Consider the following 12607-nt stretch of genomic DNA (forward strand, 5'->3'; position numbering starts at 1 on the left):
GCGCCCATGCACACATGCATACACATACATTCACACATACATTTATGCGCAATAGTCCAAGTCCTTCTAACATGCAGCCATACATTTGATGCCCACCAGCAGTGATTTAACGCTCACTTAAGATTAAATACAATCGGCTTAGACAATGGCCGAAAGCGTAGAAAGTATAAAATTACACTATTTCTATTACAAGTATGTATGTGTGTGTGTATGGGTATTTCCCTTCTTTTATGCTCAGCTACGCTGGCTGTGCTATGAGTGGGTTTTCTCGGCTATTTTTATTTTCATCAGCATCGTTACACTTATTGGCTGCTGCAGCTGCTGCTTCCTTTCATATGCCAGCTCGTTTCTATGAGTCTATAGTTGTCATGAGCTTTTGTTTTTTCTTTTTGCTTTTTTAACCATTTCCTTTGTTTCGCTTTCATTGCCAGCTTTGCGACACTTTCGCTCAAACTCTTTTGTTCGGGGTAAGGGCATTGTTTTTAGAATTTTTGTATGTTTATGGCTTAAATACGCTTTGGCCGCCATTTCGTTTCTGCCAGTTTGTATTGAAAGTAAATGCTTTAGTGTGACCGTTAAAGGACATTTGTTGGGAACAACAAAAGCAAACCGAAACATTTTCCAAAAGAGGTTGGGCTGCAACAGTCAAAGCGCAAAATCTGCAAACAATTTAACAAATAATCCTTTCTAAATGAAAACAGTGAAAAATTGCACACAACAACCAAACGGCGGCGAAACGAGGCAACAGAGCGTCGCTAATGAAAGAAACAAAGGCCGTTTAGGGTGATAAGTTGTGGACAAATCGGCGAAAAAGAGTGAAAAAAGGAAATGCAAACCCCAAACATAACCATCAATTTATCGCAAGCAAATCGAGCAGCGAGCAGTGAACTCTTTGCTCTGCGCCACCTTCACAGCAAAGCCGATTTGCTCTCGCCAGAAGAGGTCCTCTGGTTCGCCACCAATACTTGTACGAGTACATTCAATTAACGCAAACAAAGGCAACAACTTTTTACAAATTCCTCCTTGACTGTTGTTGTTTATTAATTGCATTTGTTTTGGTTTCACTTGTTTTCACTTTCTTCGGCTATTTTCCCCCGTTTTTCTTCTTTTTACAAGGTCTTTTCATTCGGTTTTGATTGAGCGTCAGAAACGTTTGCACCAAGAACGTTTGGCTGCTAATTTGAGCGGCAATTTAGCTATTCACATTGTGTACTAAACGCGAGGGTGGTACAATAGTATTTTTGTTCCGAAATATTTTACGAATTTATCAGGAACTACAATGAAATTGTCGCAATCAAAATATTTCCATCGGAATTTCTGGCACAAATGCAAATAAAAATATTTCTATTGAAATTTCTGGTACAGAGGAAAATAAAAATATTTCTATGGAAATTTCTGGTATTGTTTGCACGCACACTGTGGCATTTCATAAAGGATGAATAGCAAATACACTTTTCATATAAGGGTGAATACAAAATTAATAATAGCATAATAAAGGGTGGTTAAACTTCAAGGGCCGATGTTGAATGTGAACCACACCTAATCGTCAACGACACCGTTGGACTTCTTTCTTTGGGGTTATTTGAAAGAAAAGGTGTACGTCGATAAGCCAGCAGCAATTCAAGTGCTAAAGGATGAGATAATTCGGCACACTAACGGCATAGAACCTCAATTATGCCTCAGCGTCATCGAAAATTTGGACCATCGGATGGAGGTGTACCGCCGAGGCCGCGATGGCCATTTGGCCGATATCTTGTTCTATACGTAATTGAGCCATACCAATGTTATTATAATGAAGAGAAATGACAATAATTTCTTAAAAAAAATGTATTTTATTCAAAATCAACACAGACCTTTGAAACTTAATCACCCTTTAGAAAAAATGTATTTTACAATCAAATAAATATCCAATATAGTAACTAAAATTAGATTTTAAATATAAATTTTTGAGTCCTAGGTGGTAAATGAGAGGTACCCGTAGTACCTACAGTCATCAGAAAAATAGCTCACGAACTCGTTGTTATCAAACATGCCTCTGTGAAAGGTTGTAATTTCGAGTTAGTGGAGAAATTTGTTTGCTAAGGAAATGGGTCATGATTGATGGAGCCTAACACTCACTTTAACTTAGTGTTGCCAAGTATCATATTTGAATATCAAAATTTATTAAAAAAATTTCATAAAAATTAAGGCAAATTTTTAAGAAAAATATATTCCAAAACCAGTATTTTTCTGGCAGAGTTGCCACCTGAATTTTATGACATATATGAAAACATATCACAAATTTCACTGGAATATTGAATATAGATACCATATGTAGAGGTATAAACAAGAATGAATAAAAACATTTTTTTCTAGTGTTGCCACCTGAATTTTTTTTACAAAAATAGCAAATATGACGGACTTAAATATAGACTACTGAATAAATTAAATACTGAAATAAATGAAAGGTGTTCAAAAGAGCTTTAAAAAAAGAAATTCTGGTGTTGCCACCTCTTTTTTCTGGAATTAAGTAATTTATGATATTACCAACATGTATATGTTTGACCACTTATCCCTGTATGGGACATTGGGCCTCAACATCTAATAGGTGTCTAAGCAAGATTTATTTAAAAAAATATTTCTTTCTGGTGGTGCCACCTGAGCTTTATAGCAAAACTAGCAACTTGTGACTCATTTAAATAATGAATACGAAATAAATTAAATACTGAAATAATTAAATACTGTTTAAAAGAGCTTTAATAAAAAATATTTTTAGCTGGTGTTGACACCTATTTTTTCTGAAATAAAGAAATCGATTACTACAATGTTATAGGTGATTTCATATAAAAATATTTCTTTCTGGTGTTGCTACCTGAACTTTATTGCAAAAATAGCAATTGTGACGCATTTAAATACTGAATACGAAATAAATTAAATACTGAAATAATTACAATAAATACTGTTTAAAAAAGCTTCAATAAAAGATATTTTTAGCCAGTGTTGCCACCTATTTTTTCTGAAGTAAAGAAATCGACTACTATCATGTTATAGGTGTCTAAACAAGATTTTATAAAAAAATATTTGTTTCTGGTGTTGCCACCTGAATTTTATTGCAAAACTAGCACTTATGACGCATTTAAATACTGAATACGAAATAAATTAAATACTGAAATGCAATAATTAAATACTGTTTAAAAAAGCTCTAATAAAAGATATTTTAGCTAGTGTTGCCACCTATTTTTTCTGAAGGAAATCGATTACTACCATGTCATAGGTGTCTAAACAAGATTTCATAAAAAAAATTTCTTTCTGGTGTTGCCACCTGAACTTCATTGCAAAAATAACACTCTACTGAATAAATTGAATACTGTTCAAAATAGCTTTAATGAAAAATATTTTTAACTGGTGTTGCCACCCATTTTTTCTGCAATTAAAAATCTTTTACTACCATATGACTGGAGTCTAAGGTTAGGTTAGGTTAGGTTTGGCAGCCACATCGCACATAAGGACAGCAAAGCCACTTAGACCACGAAATGGGTCCGTCGTGAGCCGTAAGGGTAGGACTACATTTCCCCTTTTCCCCTTGAACCATCGTGAGCTTGGACAAAGCGTAAAAGGTTGTAGATACCTAAAGTGTATAGATTATCCATATTCATTAAGAAGTAGAATCTGAGATGTCGGTTCCTGCTTCTGGCTAGAGCCAGGCATGTGGAAAAAAGATGTTAAATTGTTTCCAACTCCCTCTCACTCCTACAGCCGCGACAGAAATCGTACATGTAACCAACTAATCTGCTTGCGTGGTTTCCCATGAGAAAATCCTGTGAGGGCCCCTACTAAGGTCCTAATTTGAGGTCTGTTCAATTTTATAATATTCTTGGACAGACGTAGATTTAGCCTTGACCATGATTGCCTAGCAAATTCACAGGTATTGGCAATAATCCATCTTTAATTTATAGAACTGTCCGTCGTTAGAAGTTGTGAAAGGTACCCCATTAAACATTAGGGTCTAAGCAAGATTTAATGAAAAAATATTTCCTAGAAATAGATCACAAGTAAATTAGTCAGACAATCACCCAAAAAAATTCATACAAAAATCGTTTCGATAGTCAAATAAGGGGTGGCAAATTCGTGATAAGTCTGGAAATGAAGACCTGACTTTTATATATATTTTTTTCAACATAGCGGATACTGAAGCAGATTCCAACCTCCAGACATTTGAATTATCACCTAAAATTCTACCCATATACTAAGCTTGTCTCTATCTCTGTCGTCGCCAGGTCAGTCTATCCTGTTGTGTAGTAAGTAAATCGCATTACTTATACGCCCCGTACGCCCGATTTGCATTACTCCTAACATTTCTTACAAATAACAATGCAAATGCGTATGTACGTGAGTAACAAAAGAATTTATTATCTTCCAAAGTAAGCTGCAGAAAAATGTTGGGCAAACAAAAATGCCACACAAAACTAAATGCCACAGTTTTCATCCAAATAAATTGAAAAAATGCCTGCAACTGGCATTTGCTGCAGCAACAATAAAAGGGCAGTGAAAGTCAGTAAACAAAAGGGAGGAACTGACAACACCAGCAACCACACAAATAAGTATTCCTTGTGCGTGTTTAAATTTTAGTTTTATGTTTTTTGTTTTCAACTTTTTGACCGTTTTTGCATTTGATGCGGTGGTGGAGAGGTTGTGCTGACACCAAAAAAGGTAGGAAATAAATGTTAATTAGAGTTTCTGTATTAAACATATTTTTTCTACACTTTTGACTTGTTTCGCTTATTTTAAGCATTTGCTTGCATTATTTTATTTTTGCTCTAAATTTTTGGCGTTTGCCAACTGGAAAGGAATACAAAACATGGCATGTAAATGAGTCCGTAAATCCCACTTTTTGACACGAGTGCTACGCTGGAATCATATTTTGCCTTATAGCAACAAGAATATTGTAAAAAAATGTCTCCTAAATTCTCAATTCCACCAACATTTTGATGCAAAGCTGCTATAAAGCATTAACTCATGCTTGTCGGCTCTTGCTGCGGTCGCTTACTGCTAGTTTACGCGTACTTTCAAACATTTTCAACTGAATTGGCGGCATTTTTAGTATGCACGTGACATATTCATGCTTCTGTGGCCTGTCGGACTATTTTATGACAATTTTTTGTTCAATTTTTTGCTTTTTATTTATGTGAACTCTGGCAGGAATAATAAGTGGCAGAAAGGTCATGGTCCGCTGATATCTGTTTAATGGCTAAATAATCGTTTTAGAATGAATTATGGAGGGGCATGGCATAATAAGGTATTATATGCATGTATGTGTGTGCGCCTTTAACATATGTTATTATGCATGGAAAATTATGCAAGCGTTTTACATACAAATTTGTCTGTTGAATTTTTATCAAAACAGCTTAAAGTCGTTTAGCATTTGTAGTACAATAATAAATTTAAATTTTAAGGACTGCAAGGAAGTTGTTTTACGGAAAGTTCACACATTTGTACAAGTTGCCTCACCACAATATTTGTTTGCCTCCAGCAAATAGCAAATCTCTTAACTCACCAATGTCCTTTGGGAACTGAACCGATTTTTTTGTATTTTGGTAAATTTCTTATACGTATGTACATTCATGTGCGTAAGCTCGAAGGGCTTGAAATGCTAGGCAACAAGAACATGGCCCGAAAATTGTATCAAAATGTCAAGCACCAGACCAAAGGTTATAAGACCAGGGCCAGCTCCTTCAAAAACGAAAACATCTATATGATGACGTATGACCAAGGCACTTTTAGGTTACGGAGGAATCACTTCTCCCAGTTGCTTAATAGTGGATGTAGCAGTGAACCTGCACCTAACCTAAAAGTATGTGGGAATAGTAATGATGAAATCTTTCTTGTGCACCTCACGAGGCCTCTGTGGCCGCTTAATGAACTAGTGTAAGTATCCTTTCTCAGCTAGTCTATTTCTATTAAAACTTCAGTATTTGAACCACTAAATCTTTATTTACCAAAATAAAGGAATAATCCAGAATGTAACCGTTTTTTACCGCATTCCGAGATTATAAACTTTTTATCGTAGATTTACCATTTAACCCCGATTGCAGAAACTGCGGGAACCTTTCACACAAGGAGACTGTTGAGCACTTTCTCTGTAAATGTCCGCGTTTGGCAACTCGACCATGAAGGTCACTGGGAGCTCCTTTCTCCGACAGCCTGGAACAGCAGTATTATAACTTGTGTCCCATCAATCTTCACCATTACATCAACAGCTCTGGCTGGCTGTAGATATCTGCCTCTCAAAATGGTATCGAAACGGCGATTTAGTGCTACTTGGGGAGTGTCAGTCTGGCACTTCAACCATTTCACCTACCTGCGGTGATGTCAACAAGCATATTTATCAATGACAAATCCGATCAGACTGATAACAGTATCGTCACTTTGGCGACAGATGTTTTCAATTTCAATCCAATTTAATAAATTTTTTTATTCTTATTTCTCCAAACATTTCCCTTTTCTTTCACTCAAACTGTTACTTTCATATTTTACCACTTATTTATACCGTCTTGCTACTCCAATTCCCTTATAGGCTACGAATCAGCATTCATCGCCTACCCTTTACTTTTCTTATTATTTACGAGTACGAGTACTTAAGTTGGCATCCAATCAGCGAAACAGTTGACGCACAACAACATTCCCGCCTTCCTCTGCTCCACTTCACCACTGCCTTCATCTTTATAGAATTGTAAATTATTCATTACAGTTATTACAGCACTTCGTTGTAATTATCATTACTTCAATCCGTCCATGTCGCCACATTGGCTAAGTAGCCAGCCAGTAACGACAACTTTGGCACTTAAGCGCCGAGCAGGGCACTTATTCAGCCGGCCGGTCAGCTAGACAGCCAGAGGGAGAGCCAGGCAATCAGTCTGGCAGGCAATCAACCGTCCCCAAGCAGCCAAGTAACTTTTTAAGTATCTCAGCTGTTGTGCAATTTTTGCCGTTGCTAATTTGAATATAAATTCATTCATAATAATTTGCTTGCCTTTTGTTGTGCCAAGAAATGCAAACGACTTTGTCTCAGCTGGTACATTTCATTTAGTTCGAGTTGTTTATATTTATTATTTATTTTGCACTTTGGTTTTAGATGCACAGTGTTTTAAAGTAGGCAAACGCAAAGTGTGAAATGAAAAAAAAGTTAAAATCTTAGAAAGTTAAGAAATTATTGAAGGTGACATTTTGTTTAAGCTAATTATTGTATACTATATTCAAAAAAAGCATATATTTATAGGATTTTCCAATGAGAGAAAAATGCTATTTTTTAATATAAATTATCGGATGTTGGTTTCAGTATAAAGAGGAAGGTATGCCATTAATAGTGGAAAATAACATCAGGCAAATGACTACCACAACTAGGCTTACAGGACAATATCCTTTTCATGCAATTTTCCATAACCGAATAGTAAAGTGGCTGCCCTATGTTCTCGATAGCCTCACGAATTCGATCTTTGAGGTCTTGAATCGACGCTGGGCTGTTGGCGTACACCTTCTCTTTCACGTGGCCCTAAAACAAAAGTCACAAGGCGATAAATCACAAGATCTCGGTGGCAAATTGAATTGAACAGCAGCCATGAATCGCTTCGCTTGGCTTTCTTCCTTTAACTTGTGCTAGAAGGCGATAAGCTGAAATCCTTCCTACCCTCTTAGTAGTTCTGAGGTACAAGTCTTGGATGACTGACAGAAAAGCTGTGGAGCATCTAAACATTTTGCGGTTCCACGCTTCGCGACACCTTTTGCCTTTTTGTGACATTGAAAGCCCTTAATGCTAAGGAGTCGGCTTCGATTATGAGACCCAGGTGGTTCAAAAGAGTTTATCAGTCATTCATATGTATCGATACCACTTTAGATGAGCCTAAGGTTTCAAAGCAGCCTGACTGTCTGACATGAAGGTGAGATATTAACACTTAACAAACCACTTTTTGAAAACCTCGAAGAGCTGAGCAGTATAGACTTAAACAATCTTATGAGGTTTCTCAAACGCACAGACTGGATATAGTCTTGAAGGAATAACCCGTATAATTTGTTGGGGAAAGGATGTGTGGAAAAGCTAATTGGATTCCTGGTAAACACCACTTCAACTTATCAACCAACCATTAGAAGTGACTAAGTTCGAAACACCGAGCACGTAACACCAAATGATGGACAAAGTTCTTTCTAAAAGCAGTCGTCCCTTGGCAGGCAATTCCAAGCCTCGAAGTGTGTTTCTGTCATGAAAAAGTTCCTCATGAAAAAATCATCTGCCATTCGGAGGTAGTATGAAACGGTAGACAGTTGCTACCAACATGAAAATATGAAGAACGGTTCATTTTGAAGGGTATGCGCAGTTAAACAAGTTCCCATTGATGCAGTGCCCGAAAGACAGGTCCACATTTATAATTTAGTAAGGCAGAAATATTGCTTATAGAAGCTTATGGTGGACATGCTCTAAGTAGGGCGCAGTGCTTCAGGTGGTTTGAAAAATTCCAGAGGGTGATTTTAGCGTGCAGAACGAGGACCGTGGACGGCCACCGAAAAAGTTTGAGGACGCCGAATTGCAAGCATTGTTGGATGAAGGTGATGGTCAAACGCAGGAAATGATGGCAGAGCAGTTGGGAGTGACCCAGAAACCATTTCCAAACGTTTCAAAGACATGGGCATGATTTTAAAGGTCGGAAGATGGGTGCCGCATGAGCTGACAATGTGACAATACTCCGCCGCATCGAACAAGAGCGACCCGGGAATTGGTGGAGACCTACGATTGGGAACCGCTGGTGCATGCGGCTAACTCACCAAACTTGGCGCCTTCCGATTATCTTTTGTTTGCATCGATGGGCCACGCACTTTCCGAGCAACGCTTCAATTCTCACGAAGAAGCCAAGAAATAGCTCGATGATTGGTTTGCGGCCAAAGTCAGCCAATTTTTTTGGCACGGCATCCACAAATTGCCTGAGAGATGGGAAAAATGTGTCGCTATCGATGGCTATTATTTTGAAGATTAAATCTGTAACCATTTTTTGTTAAGAAACGTTTAAAATTGAAAAAAAGTCTCATTTCATAGGTATATATAATATATTTTAATGATAGGACAGGGCCAGAAAAATTCAAGGAAGAGAGAGCATACTTAAGAAAAACTTTTGATGCTAAGGTCGCCAAATAAACACGGCATCTTCTAATGTAGAAGGAACGAATGCTGTTAACAGTAACTGAAGAGTATAAAAGTCTGCAAAGTCCGAGCTATTCCTTGTTATATCACCAAATATAGAGTACGCTTTAGATAGAATAAAATCTATATGATTAAGGGGTTATATACTTTGTGAGCCCGAAAAAATGGATGATCGCGCGCTTCCACGGCCTGTAACTTTCGTTCTAGTGCTCCGATCTCTATGATTTTTTCAATTTTAAGATGATGTACTTTTAGAATATGCCATAAAAAAACTTTCGATTTTTTAGTCCAACACAACATATATAACCCCTTAAGAAAAGTAAAACGTGCAGCAAAAACAACTTCTTTATGTTTGATTTCTTCAATAGTTTGAAGTACCATATATCGTGGCGTTATTCCTTTTTTCTGGATGTTTACAATTACACACACTGTATCAATGCTTACTTGTCCATATCAGCAAGGCATAATTATATCCTCCCTGTGCTTTCCAAGCAAGCCTCTTCCCCTGGATAGCTTCACTCCCTAATACTCGTGCGTGCCTCAACAATTTTCGCCTGTGGCTTTCTAAAGCACACAATTTGTTCTTCATGCAGACGCAACGCGCCTGCTAACACGTCATCAACAACTACTTTGCATCACACGGAACTTCTTCAATGTGACTTCTTTCCGAAAGTTAAATTGTCTTAGCAGCAGCTGCTAAAGGACTCACGCCAACTTGCTTTCCATTTATTTGCTTACTTAGACTGCTTCTTCAGTTGCAAGTTTATTTGCGCAGCTCTGAACTGACCTGATTCGTGCGTGCATACGAACAACAATAAAAATATAGTTGCATATGTTTGAGTGAGTCCGAGGTACGCCGATTTGGTTTGGGTTGGTATGGTTTGGACTGGTCTTGACTGATCTGAATTTGACTTGGTGTTTGCTGCTCTGGGCTGGTTGTCACTGGCCATTTAAGTACAAGCAACAGTCGCATTTTATTCAACTGCGTTGCGTGCAGCCATTGCTCGCTTATGTGTATTTGTTGGGCAGCGAATGTTGAAAGTTGCACAACAATTGCCGTATGTTGACGCATGGTTGCTGTTGTTGTGCGCCATTTATTTTCTTAATTAAGTGGGCGTCCTTTGTTTTTACCCTAACGACCCAGTTGACTTGTTAGTGTTGGTACAATGGCAGTTGGCATCACATATACATACATACATGCATGCAGTAGTTACCTGTTTGTGTGCATGTGAATTGTTGAGTTTTCCCGCAGGCAGCAGTTATGAAAATTGTGAGTAATCGCTCATTAAGAAGGCAGCAAGACTTGTTGTCCAAGGGCTGTTGGACAATTGTTTGGCAGAATCTTTATGGGATTTTAAAGTTTTGTGATTTTGATGATTAATGTACAAATTCTTTTTTATTGCAAAGTGAGAAAGGTAAATTTTTTGTTCCTACGCTTTTTTTCGTGTGACTTAATTGCGTGGATTTCAAGTTTCAGTTGTTTAAATGGCGGCAAAGTTTGCACTTTTATGATGCCATAAATTTGGTTTTTATTTTGCTGTGGCTGTTTATAAATTCAAATAAATTGTTTTTTTTTTGCATAAAGGTTTTAAATAATTTATGGTGGTGTTAGAACTTAATTTGAAAATTATTATTATTATTATTTAAATTAATATTAATTATTATAGTTAGCGCTTACGCCCTTTATTGGACGTTTGGCCGAGCTACTTCACCTATTTGTGGAGAGCCTAGACTTCAAAGCAAATTTATTTAGAAATTTTCGAACTTTAAGAACGAATTTAAGAAGTCTATAAGGACTTTTCGCCATCAATTAGTACAGTAGAAATATGGATCGCTGAATTTAAACGGGGTCATACAAGCCTTGAAGGCGATCCACGTCAAAACACAGCAACAACACCATTAATCGTAAAAAAAAATACCGGATGCAAAAGATTTAGAAGCTCTAGAAGCTCTAAGCATCGAATAAGGTAGTGTAAGTAATATTTTGACAGAAGTATTGGGTTTCAGAAAGCTGCGTGCGCAATGAGTGCCGCGTTCGCTAACAACGGAACGAAAACATATTCGAATGCGACTTTCTCAGCAAGGGGATAAAGGGGATTTTGTGCATCGATTCATCACTTTGGATGAGACTTGGGTCTCTCACCGTGATTCTAAATCAAAGCAGGTGGCTAAAAAGTGACTGCGAAATGTTCGTGTCCAAAAATCGGTTAAGAAGTTGTAAGCATCAATTTTTTGTGATGTGAAAGAAATTTTGTTTGCATATTACTTGGTAAAACGATAAATTCTGAATATTCTTGAAACCTTTTATACCAATTGAAGAAAAACGTTCGTGAGAAGAACCCAGTATGCAAAAGAAAAAATTTGTTTCATCACGACAAATCACCGAGCATTTCAGGAGAGCATTTTGACAATGGCTAACATCCATGAATTAAAGTTCAAATTGTTGGAGCATTCAACGTATTCACCAGATTTGACCCCTAGCGACTTCCACCTGCTTCCAGAACTAAACAAAATCATGCAAGGAAAGCGTTTTTCATTAAAGGATGAGATCATAACAGCTGTGGAAGCATGTTTTGCAGCCCTTCGAGATTCTCGCTGATGGATGGAATTCATGAATTAGAATCTCATTGGAACAAGAGTATTGATGTTTAGGGAGACTATATTGAATATATATATATATATATATAATTGGCACCTACACCCTTTTTGGGTGCTTGGCCGAGCTCCTCCGTGCGTCTTGATGTTGTTCCACAAATGGAAAGACCTACAGTTTCAAGATAATTCCAAACGGCAGATACTGAATAATTAAGTAATGTAAAAAACATTGTCGCATATGACCTTTCAGGCTTGTATATCTTTTACTGGATCGAATACAACACTCTTTACAATTTCAATTCGATTGTTGCACAATACTCATATTTCAACACCATATTTTCCAGGTTTCGATGAGATATATTGCTTGAATGGGGAACGTCACAAATTCTTCATCAACTGTAGTGCATTACCAAGATTGGACTTTTTTTGTATATAACCCCCTAAAGGATTCCAAAGATCTCTTAATAGAGCTAGTTTATAGCAAGCTCGCCTATTCTATTCTATTCTATTCTATTTTATTCTATTCTATTCTATTCTATTCTATTCTATTCTATTCTATTCTATTCTATTCTATTCTATTCTATTCTATTCTATTCTATTCTATTCTATTCTATTCTATTCTATTCTATTCTATTCTATTCTATTCTATTCTATTCTATTCTATTCTATTCTATTCTATTCTATTCTATTCTATTCTATTCTATTCTATTCTATTCTATTCTATTCTATTCTATTCTATTCTATTCTATTCTATTCTATTCTATTCTATTCTATTCTATTCTATTCTATTCTATTCTATTCTATTCTATTCTATTCTATTCTATTCTATTCTATTCTATTCTATTC

This window comes from Anastrepha obliqua, chromosome 1, assembly GCF_027943255.1.
Source record: "Anastrepha obliqua isolate idAnaObli1 chromosome 1, idAnaObli1_1.0, whole genome shotgun sequence".
Taxonomy (NCBI): Eukaryota; Metazoa; Arthropoda; class Insecta; order Diptera; family Tephritidae; genus Anastrepha; species Anastrepha obliqua.